A 12,093-nucleotide genomic window follows, 5' to 3' on the forward strand; every position below is an offset into this window, starting at 1 on the left:
TTTCGTCAGTCGAAGTTAGGGCGCTGCCTAGGCTGGAGGTTAGGGTTGGCTGGAGTCGAGAGAGGAGCCATGGAGGTTTGGGGTTAACGGTATGGTGGTACTGGCGACGACGGTGGTGGTGGTGGTGATGGTGGTGGTGTGGTATGGTAGTGGTGGTGGAAATGGTGGTGGTGAGAGAGCAACTGCGCAGATCCCAAAGTCTTTCAGCCGCGAGTACGTAGGCAAACTCCGATTCAGTAAGGACTGACTGTTCCCGTTTGCAGTGCAGCTCGAAATCTCAGGGAGAAACCGCGGTCTTTCGTCCTCTCTTTTTCCTTCTCTTTCTCTTTCTGTCTCTGTCTTCCTATCTTTCTATCCACTCTGTCTTTGTTTTCCGTCTGTACCATCCTACTCTAGCCATCCACTCTCTTCTCTCGCGTCTTTTGTTGTTAGTTCCTCTCACCGCGGTAAAGTACGTGTTTAACTTTTTCCGTTTGACCGACTGTCTGTCTGTCTCTGACACGAAGTTCGTGGCACGAACTACTGTTTCGATTCTTTTTCGAAGCCATTCTGGTACACGCTAGATTGCTGTTCGTGGACCGATGTACTACACGAGCGAGCGAGGCTCGTGTCTCGCGCAAATTCCAACTGTTCCCCATGGTTAGTCACGTGGCTGGCCAGTGATTCGAGGAAATCTGGTTGGCTTCGTTTCGGGATACCGTACGAACGGTGCGTTCCGGATGAAAGGTGCGTGTGCCAGTTGATCAACGCTCGTTCGACCGTTCGACTCGGCTCGTACAACTCGGAATCGAAGTCCCGAGGACGTGTGTGCAAAATCAACGGTGGACCGCAGGTCGATGTGCACAACTCTGGAGAGACGTACTGAAACTCCACGTCTGTCGGTGTAAGTATATCTAGCCACCCTTTTCTTTCACGCTGACAATGAGTCACGGACGTATCCGCCTCTGGCGGCGAGTCAGCTGTACGCCAAATGAAACGATTGTTTTTCTTTTCTCACGTAATCATATAAAATAAATTTGTACGTGTTCTGTTTAGTTAAATGTAATTGTAGTTCTATTTCGTTGGTTTCTTTTGTTACTAAGAGTGTATTTATATGGTTCCAAAAGACCTCAAAGCAATCGTTTGCCGAAGAATAGTTCAAAGCTAAAGACTAATTTATAGAAAATCGAGCTACGAAATTTTTGTACATGTTAGAAACATGTTATTCCTCTCGTTACAAAGGGCGTATTTATACAGCCTCAAAGGTAATCATCAATAACTATTTACTAAAGAACAGTTAGTATTTATTTGCCTCAAAGGAAAATCATTTGTCAAAAGCGTATATATACATTTTCTTTAATATAGAATCATCTTTATTTACATTTACATCCATTATACTATAATTAATTATACGAATATATTTTTATTATGTTAACAAAAATATTTTCAACTTGCATCGAATAGTACCGTAGTAAAAGAGTTAACAACGTATTATCACATAATAAATTATTCATTCTTTCCATTGAAGATTTGAATTAATTGTTATAAGAGATTAATTATACTTTATCTCGTTTACCGAGCGTATTTTAATGTATCGGCTACATACATAGCTCTATCCCCTCGTAACGACCTTTCAGAGCCATTAACTTATTAAAAGATTAATAATCATGTAATATACATTATACGATGGTAGAATGATTTATAAAATTAATTTTCATATGATAGTGTCCACAAATAGGACGTTTCATCCCCTACATGATAACCAACGGCAAAATTCGATTCAGCAACACCTGCCGGTGCAGGGCGTCGATATTTTATTCGAGCAACAAACCCTCGCTGCATCGACGACGCGATTAAGATCTCCTTAACCGGCGGCAATTTTCGATGAACGATCAAACAGGCGCGGGAACGAATATTATTACCAGGCAAAGGTTAATATGATTTCGCAAAAATCCGTGGTCACAAAAGCCGACACGGTTCAATGGTTTATCGTTAAACGTGAATATAACTGCAGGCAACGGGTGAATCGAGCCAGCCAGTCACCGATTCCGTGGACTGTTAAATATATTACATCGCTTCTATCGCGAGAAAACACATAAGCTCGAACTTCATAATTATTATAATTTCCTGACCCGTTTTGCGCATAGATCGAACTGATATTGTTAGCGAAATTCTGCAAGTTACAAATACTAATAAATACCATTACATAACGGTAACTACAAATAAAGTTCTGCAATAGTTAATTTTAGCAAGATAATTGAAGAGATCGTAACGAAAGTGAGTGAAAAATTATAAAAATTATTTATGCAGCATATGTTTATAATCTAAAACCTGATACTTGTCGATTCACTAAATTTACTAGTCAGTAAATTATTGTGCGAGAGAGCTCCGATATCGAGAGAGTGGAAGAGGGGATGGTCGACCGTACAGGGGAATGGAGATATACTTCTAATCCTGATAACTCTCTTTCACAGGGGTGGAACCCGTTAATGAAATGCACCCTTACCCCGTTCTCTGGATATTACTATTTTTCCATGGAAAAGCCGACCGAAAATATTCTTGGCGATTATTAACATCGGCTTATATCGCGCTGCCAGGTATTAAATACGCAACGGAATGCGCGTTTTCGACCTTCCCTTTCTTCCGTCCTTCGCGTTGTCTCTTCCCCTTTTTCATTAATCCCTCCGTGGAATTAAATTGTTGCCCGTGTTACATGGTGGTTAACGGGAAAATCGGTGAAATTAGAGGACTTTGGCGCTGTGACTCCCTGAGACGATACTCCTCCAAATAGTCTCAGCGAAGTTCATAAATCATGCGTGCGTCCACTTGCTCCTCATCGACAAACACTTGCACCCGTGCCACTTCTGGTTTGAATGTCTGATTAATAATGCCCGATGTGTACTCTATGCGAAGCAAATTGCCTTGGTCTCGCGGAATTGCGTTTAATATCGCGACGGGAAGGTTCTCCCCTTCCGGCCACCGATCTTCATCGTCGAACATGCTCGTCCTATTGTTTGCCTTTCTTGCTCACCGTCTACTTGGGCCTCGTTCTTTACTTGGAAACAACGAGACGTAATGTTTAATTAAATAATGGTTTAGAAATGATTTCGTGTTTAATTGGACGTGCTGGTTTAGTACTGTTGTTAAATTAAATATCGAATACTATGTTGTCAATAACAATACGGTATTGGAATAATAGTACGTTCAATTAAATCTCATTTAGCGATAGTAATACTAAATGAAGGTATATTCTAAGTACGTTAATATGTAAAAAGATTATAATCGAAATGCTACATAAAACATTTTGTTATAGTATTTTTAAAGGCTTCTATCTTACGTATATTTTTCTAAGATTTTTACGGGAAATGAAACGATTCGTGGATACGTAAATATTTGATTTTTAATACACGGTCACCACTGTACGACTAGAGACATTTTTTCCTACGCAAAAAAAAATAAATCCACAAGGCAGAATAAAATTTTGTCGGGTTCGATGATATCGCGAATTAATTTCTCTGTATATTTGTATTATTTTTTATATTTCCTACGTTTGATAATTGGCAAGGTATCAAGTGATTCACTTTTGCAATTCGTTTTATTAGTTCAACAGTGTAATCATTTTAAGGAGATTTTGTTGGGATTTCTGGGTTTGATATCGCTCGATTTTTATCCATGGAATCGCATTAAATTCATCGTCCATTGCAATAACGACTGTCGAACAATTAAAAGGAAAAATATGAATTTGATACTTGAAAAAATAAAAAAACAGAAATGAAATACATAAAAATGCATTTATTGAGAACAGCTCTCGCGAAGCGCTTTAACTTTCCTTTAAAATCGTTTTTTATATCATCGATAATTTTATATTCTATATCTTTATATCTGACGCTCGATGAATTTTCTTTATACTGCAAACATAAGGATAAAACTGATGCATTTATTTAAGAACACCCCCAACAAATTGTAAGAGATATTTTGAATTTTATCTTTTAATTTATTGTCGTAGAAGAATAAGCTATGGTAAATAATCGCTTTTTTAAATTGAGAAACAACTTTGCTATACACAATGTAAACCGCAAAGCTTAGTCACCTTAAAATTAATAAAAAATATACGAAAGTTATGGATCGTACTGATCAAACGAGATTTACAAAAAATGTACTAACACTAAACATGTAAAAAATATTCGATCGTAAACTTATGAAATCAAATAATTCTTCCAATCTGCAAATCTACCGGGAATCCATTCTGTCCAATTAAAAACAGTAAGCTTTCGTTGCAAACAAAGCCAGCAGATTTCATACAATTAAAGCGGAGGTTTGAATGCAGCATCCGATACGATTGCTTTCGAATCGATCTCCGAGAATTGGAAGAGTCCAGAACGAGCTCTCTAGTCTCGCAGTAAGACTAAAGAAACGGATTCAAGGTATGATTATCTGGAATCTCGCGCTTGTTTCGTCGTTGATGTTTTTATCGTTAGAGGTAAAATACGATGAAAATATGGGGAATGGAGGAATGAAATAAAAATTGCGAAACAGTGAGGGTAGGAGCCCCCCGAGAAATTTTAATAACCGCAAGGGATATCGGCCCTGGCTACTTTTTCGAACCCGGAATGGTCGATCGACTTCCAACTCACTCGTGGTAAATCACACAACTCTAACACCTGGCCTCTGTGTGTTCTTCGCTCATGGATGAACGCATTCGCCTCGTGCACGCTCTGCACTCTGATTAGTTTCCTCCTGGTTGGAGAAAAGGTATTCCTGAGAGCGATCGCATTTAAAAACCGTGGCCTGTGAAAATGGGCCACAAATGCGCCGGGCAAAAAGGCCCGAAGGGAGAGAGATGAAAGTGCACCGAGACAGTTTATGTCCGCGTAGGAATTTTCGCAGCTTCCAACCGAGCGGCAGCGCCGTGTTGCATCCGGCAGAGAGGGATGAAAGGAAGAAGCGTTTTCACTGTAGTTATAAACGTAGGACGGAATAGATGTATCGTGGCTTCTTCTTACGCTGTGTATTCAACGTTGTTCGGAAACAGTGAAACGATTGTCAACATTCAATGACCACTCTATGATTTTCTTACAAACACTGCTTGTAGACTCGTATACAGTTTTCGACATTTGTGAAAAAGTATTTTATGTATCTACCATACAGTATTTACAAGTATTTTGGTATATTTCGCTTTAGGGGGCGGAAATTTTCTTCCATTTTGTGAATCGATTAGAAATCGGGTAATGCTTTGTTGAAAGAATTTTAGCTTGTCGAAAAGGTCGCAAGCTGAATGTTATTACCTGTTTTTTTATTCAAGATATAAATCTTCTTTGTTTGCACTGTTGGAAATGAAGGAGGTTTTGATGGATGTATTTAGCCGTTGTCGAGTATTACGAGAATGAAAACGAAAAAAGAGAATAGGATTTCAATGGTGTTTGATACAGGATCAGGAAGATTTGTTGGCAAGGTATCGGAAATTTGTAGTTGATTGTTCAAGATTTATTGGTAAATATAACGGTATAGGGCGCCAAGGGTATTTAAAGTGTCATAGGATTTGCCATCTATGATACTCTTTTCTAGTACGTTCGACGACTTTTATAAAAAATTCCAAGTGCGAAAAATAACATTGATTGAACTTATACTGTTCTCATAAAAAACTAGTTCAAAGTACTTATATACTGAAATACGGGCAACTTTTGACAAGTAACAATGATACGTAATTTTCTAACTCGTCTGTATCCTCAGGCGATACGCAATAAAAAAGCAGAATAGCAATAAAAAGGACCGGTCTTCAGAGAAAATCTGATTGCATCTTTTTTGCACGTGTCCGTTCGTAAACTCAATTATTCGTTCCTTTGTCGACTTGATCGAAGAACAAGAGGGGCGTGGAAAAAAGAAATACCGGCGGCGGCGGTAAGGGACGTAAGTAGCAAGGAAGTCCACCTGGTGTCCCTTGATGCATCCTCGTTGGAAGGCATTTGCTTGTGGCTATTGACGCCGCCTCGCCTCTCGACCGGAGAGGAGATTGTATTCTCGCGAGCGGTCGAATTAAGCGGTCGTAGGGCGCGAAGCACGGTGGAAAAGCCGGAGGGCTATAAATACAAGGATAGGGGAGGGTAGGTGAAACGGAGGTGGAGAGACAGTGTCCTCGGCACAATGCGTGCCGCACCAATCCTATTTTCAGAGATACACATCTCTCCCTCCATTCGAACGGAGAGAAAAAGCGCGAGACAGAAATGAGAGCGGGGAACTTGGAAAGAGAGAGAGAGTGCGAATAGAGGACACGAAGAAATAGAGGATGGATAGGGACATAACCGCTTTATCCCCGCGTCGAATCGTTTCTTCGAGGTGGCTGCAGCTGTCTCGACGCTTCTTTAAAGTTCATCTTTCTCTGACTTCAACATCCGATCCCCGGGAACATTAGAAATGTAGAGTACGCGATCAAGGATGCCGAAATCGTCGTTTCCGTCCCCGAGACACCCGTTCAATCGCTCTTAATGCCTTTCAATGCACGCCACGCGATTCGTTTCCGTTTTTCATGGACGTGAGTATTTTCGTTCGTGCGTACGGGCACCGAATTCTTCGGAGCAAGCTACAAATCGACGCTCGTAACGTGAATTTTGTTAAAGCATACAAATTAACGATGAATTAATGATTAGAGGAGAAGCTTGTGTTCGTTTCATCAAATCATGCTTCGGTAAGCTTGCTTCTCTGTGTAATATTTTGAAGCAAATGAACATATATAGACATGTAAAAAGAGAAAACGATTTCTTAGCACCTAAAATACCGCACGATATCTGAGAATCGCGGCGCTACCTGTTGTTCATGGAATGTCTTCAAATAGCTAGCAGTCTCCTATATAGAAGGAAGTCTTTATCAACAGGGATAGAACGAACGACTTCATAATTGAAATTATTTCCACGTCGGTGTTGTGGGTGAGATCTCGTTCCGTAACAGATTTCGCTGTTTTCACTTGTCTTTACGTCCATGTTACACATGTACATACACATGTACGCGCGCATACACACACACACACACACATGTACGCACACGTAGCTCGTTCATTCACGCGTGCACACAGGCACACGTAAATACACGTGAGAAGCTCGATAAGGGAAGATTTATCGGCGAACTTGCCGTATATAGAGAACGTACACATACGTTTTAACTGTTACGGCAGTTCGCAGCCACTTTTCGCGGCTGGTGTCCTACGATTTAAGTTTCAGGGGAACGGCAGAGGCGGACGAGGATAGGTTCTCCCGTTGGTGAACTTGTACCTTGCACTTCAACTTTATGCACGACACTTTGAAGGGCGGATATCGTGTTTGCCTTTGTTACCAACTTTGTTTGCCGACTGGCTTTGTTTACAGCCCTCTAGGTGGTAGGTCACGGCTCAGGAAATCCACTTGAGAAAGATTTCTTTTGTCTACGGCAACTACGCCATTAATTGACTCGGGGGCCCACAACAAACGAGTCTCCGCGTATTCTACCCCCGTGGAACAATGCGATTACTTACCACACGACCAACAACATTGTGGAATCGAACAAAGGAATCGGAAAGAATCTCATGGGAACACACGCCCTGATAGCCAATAAAATAGCCGCGAGCAACGTACGTCTTGCGGTTTTGTAAATTAATCGTTCGCTCTAATACGATCTTTTTTGGAGAGAAGGGTGCTTTCTTCTCTTGTTTTCTTGGGGCTTCAAGATGGTGTATTGTGCATTGTAGACGATTGTTCAGTCAGTACGTGAATCTTTAAAGGTATATAGCTGATAAAATGCGTCATGTTGAATGTTTGTACATTAGTAATGGAGAAATGGTGGGATTGAAGTATCGTTTCAGGGCGTAGTAGAATTGGTTGATCGTTGGAAGGTCGATAAACGAAATGCTGATTATACGAGTATCAATTGTTCAAAGTAAATAAGCGAACTATGCATGCGTGCATTTATTTATAAATATAGCAGTGCTATTTTTCAGTATATCGTAGAAAATTGGCACTATCGAAACTAGTACTTTGTGACTTTATGACACTGGGAATTTCTTCGTATTTAAATACAATTAGGGAGTTCTTAACAAAAATTTTCGGTAAACAATTTACATAAAAAACATTGAAACGTAAAATTCAGTTAAAAATCCCATTAAAATCCAGCGACTATATACGTAAAAGCAACATACATTGTATTCGCAAAGTCATAAATTCATATTTAACGCGATAGTAAAAACCGAAGCGGTAAAAAGCCCGCCGGTATTCCGGCTTTGGGCCGCAAAAAAACTAAGACGCACCACCGTTGTCAGATAACGGAAAATAGAAGTTGCTTGTTTCGCTCGTATTGCGAAACGTCAAACGCAACAATGGGGCATTAACGTTTAAAAGCAGGACAACAATGAAAGATAGTAATTATTTGATAATAATCGACGATATCCATCGACTATCTGTCTACGATGTGTCGTTTGCGCGACAGCATTAAAAGGGGAAGAAGCAACGCGTTTAATCTCCGGTTTCCCGTAACCGCAACAAACTAATCGAACAGCCCACAAAATACACCTGTAATTGGATCCACTGCATCCTGACTGACAGATGGAGGGTATTCCCTGTTTCGTATGAAAATAGGTAACAAAAAAAGAAAGGGAAAAGAAAAGGAGAATGGAAGGTTCTGAAGGCGAGAGACAGGAAGTTCTCGGGAAGACAGGAAACAAAGTGCGGTGAGGATGGCAACAGAGGGAGAAAGTTTGTAGTTACACTTTTAAGACGAAGGCACATCAAGATTTTCTGCTGCCTCAGTCATGGAACTTGTCTTATTAGATGTTTAAGACTGTCCACTTGGACGTACTTAGTAATAATATGAATAGAAGAAGGTTCAGAGTCATGATTTTTATATTTATGATTGGTATGATATGAATTTTATTCTAATGAAAGAAATTGTAGTTAGCTAACTACTTTTTAATTTAGTTAGTTTAACTTCTCATATTTTTATCCGAAATTACTGAGTTGAATAAGAGCAGGAATATTTGTTTGGTAGTTAATTTGTTATGACTTTGATAGTGTTATTCAGTTTTAACGAATTAAATAAAGAAATCAAATTTATCCAACGTGAATACCAAAGAGAAATTATATTTGCATCCTTAAAGTGATAATCAATTTATTACGCTTTTTTACATTTACAATCTCATTCTGAAATGTACATGAAACGTGAAATGAAACATGAAATTTACATGGAAATGAATCTTAACTTTTCACATGACAGCTAATCTATTAAAGAAGAAATTTCAGGAAAAATTTATTACGGTAATATATCAGGAAAACAACACGTCATATTAATTCGCAGAAAGAACCGGGCAGAAAAGCTGTTCGTCGAAAGGATTTACCACTACCCAATTGTACATAACTCAAACGTTATAGCTTCATTTTTATACATCGGCTTACATCGAAGCACGAAGTAACGACATTGTAACATTTACCGAATTAAACCGGCTCTCTAACACCCATAGCTTCCCTCATCGTAATTTTTTCGTCATACAAACGCTTCCGTTCCCCGCTGTAAATCACAGCGTGGAACGTCGTACGCGTGAACGTTCCTATATTTCATCGCCGATAAAAACTGGACTTATCGAGCGTAGAATAAAAACGAAGAAAGGGGAAAAAGGAAACGAGAGAAAATCACCCAGGGAATTAACATTCGGGTCGTAAAGTAAATCATACGGCGTAAAATTAGGGGCCGTTAAAAACTCCTCCCTCGAAACGTTCGGGCGATACATGGAAAAAATGGCTGGACGATGAAACACGATAAATCCGTGACTTCTAGACCACTCGGATTGCATACATCGTGGATCTAAATTCGTGGTACAGGTGAAATCAGACGGATTCTATAGATGAAAGTGAGATGAAAATAATTCCACGTGTACGTAAATTTCTATAATTGAAGAATGTTGTCCTATATGCAAAAAACAAGTTAAAAGTAAAATTGTTTCGTTTAAGGTCTTGTTATGAAGAAAATAGAGTTTGAATATGTTTACACGTACTAAAAATTTGTTTAAAAATTAATTTTCTCGGGAACAAGTTTGAACGAATAAATTTTGTTCTGCATCTCTGATTTATTTTTGCATACAGAATAACCTCCTATGGATCGTCTATTGCTAGTTACGTATAGTTAAGAATTGGACAAATTCACGCCATAAAATTTCCCTAATTTACACGATCAATTGAGACCCATAATATAATGTATACAGTATACATGTTGTCCAGAAGAGCAAATAAAGAAGTATGAATGCACAACTAACGTTGTCATCGGCGATTAATGCAATGTTAATTAGCCGTGTTTCGCAATGGGGTGCGTACCGTACCAATTATATCGCGGTTGTATTAGTACCGCTTTTCGTTCAGGCTTCGTGGCCTGTTGCGATCGAAACGCTGCTAAATAATTCAACAATATAGTTGCAGCGTTAGCAAGCTATCGCACGCTGGCTGAAAAAGAGTTGAAAATCACGGAACGGGTGGAAAAAGGTGATTTTTTCAGCGGGAAGCCGGCCGCGAGACTATCGATTGCGTCTTGAAACGCGCGTACGACGACACGCGGAGCGGATTACACCGGAAAGACGCGTCGCGATCGCGTTACCATGCAAACCAACTTAGCACTCTGTCTGTGCGGCGATATTTTCGATCTCTCAAGGCTGCAGGATGTCGTAAATATTTGTTGTTCGATGGAAAAAAAGAGAAGAAGAATAAAAGAGCAACGATTCTTTCGTGGAATGGGGGTCGTGATTAATATTCATTAGAAATGGGGAAAAAAGGACAAAGGAGGGAAATACAATAAAAGGGAAAACAGGGGGGCAAACGAGGAGAAGGATAGAGGCGACCACTGAAAGAGGCACTCGCGCGTCGACAATAAAAATGATATCGCGCACAGTATGAAAAGCAAAGGGTGTGACTGCTGGACGACGGAGGTGGTGGTCGTAGTACGAGCATGCAGCCGGCTCGAGAGAGGATGAACGAACCGGGAACTCGCGCGGATTCTCTACGGGTATCTTTAATATCTTTAATCCACACCCCTACGCGGGAACGCTGAACGGAGGAAGTATGCATGTGCACAGGGAGCACCCCATGCTATACATCGTACAGAGAGCTCGTAGACATGCTCACGGGGGGTGAGCTCCTCTGTGTTTGAGCTACGCAGGCGCGGTTTATCGACTGCCGCATATATATACACGGAAGCAGAGAGAAAGAGAGAAAAGAGCGAGAAAAGCGTTTCGTTTCGTTTCGTTTCGTTTCGCAGTAACCCGAACAATTTCTCTGGCCGTGCAGGATCCTCCTCTCTCTTCTCTTTGTTCGTCTACCGTTCGTCTCGGCTCCGGATATTTGTCCGGATTGCAATTGCACGGGGCTTTTTCCTACTCGTTTTCCACCCCCTCGTGGGACACCACGCTTCTCCGCCTTTGCTTTCTTCGGTCGTTCTTCTAATGCTCTCGCCTATTTCCCCTGTTCTTTTTCGGTGTTCTTCTTTGCTACCTCCAACACCACTCTCTCCTCGGTTTTACGCGACGTTTTCCTTCCTCTGGCATCGTCTCGATCTCCGCGTAAAGCAATATTTCACAGAGAATGGACGCGAAGTCCAACCAGGAGTTTACGATACTGCGGTAAAATCGTTTCGAGATGCTCGATGACCGATCAAGCGGCGGCATCCCCTCTCGAAATACGAACCGAATACAGGTAGCTATCTGCTTGGTTTTTTATCTGAGTCTACGTATATACGGGGTGTTCTGTAGACAAAAGAGGGATGAATAATAGGCTTATAAAATATATAATATCACGTGTTCTCTTTTATTTAATACAATAAACACAAACGTAAATAAAAATACTAATCTACAAAGGAATCCCCTAATACTCAGACAAATATTCAAACTTAATTTTCTCTAAAACAAAATCACGTGCAAAAAAAGATGTCTTCTACGTTTTCTGCTTATTTTTTAAATTACCTCTTCCATTTGTATCACCAGTTAAAAGACATCCTATATACATATAGATACAAGCGCGTGTTAGAGAGAATGAGTCGCGAACATTGCGCATCCAGTCCTTTTCTTTCGAGACCATTCGCATCCCCTGGCTCTATCAGGATACCAATTTCGCTCGAGTT

General features: G+C 40.4%; 1 protein-coding gene across 1 annotated transcript in view; it reads left to right on the plus strand.

Moving 5' to 3' along the window:
- The first annotated feature begins 228 nt into the window (after positions 1 to 228).
- LOC100644205 (carboxypeptidase N subunit 2) overlaps positions 229 to 12,093 on the plus strand; it is a 36,718-nt gene continuing 24,853 nt past the window's right edge. Inside the window, exon 1 of the mRNA XM_003394644.4 lies at positions 229 to 883. The gene's annotated coding sequence lies outside the window, so the exon portion shown is untranslated. The remainder of the gene's footprint in view (positions 884 to 12,093) is intronic.

The sequence above is a fragment of the Bombus terrestris genome, chromosome 3, assembly GCF_910591885.1.
Source record: "Bombus terrestris chromosome 3, iyBomTerr1.2, whole genome shotgun sequence".
Lineage (NCBI taxonomy): Eukaryota > Metazoa > Arthropoda > Insecta > Hymenoptera > Apidae > Bombus > Bombus terrestris.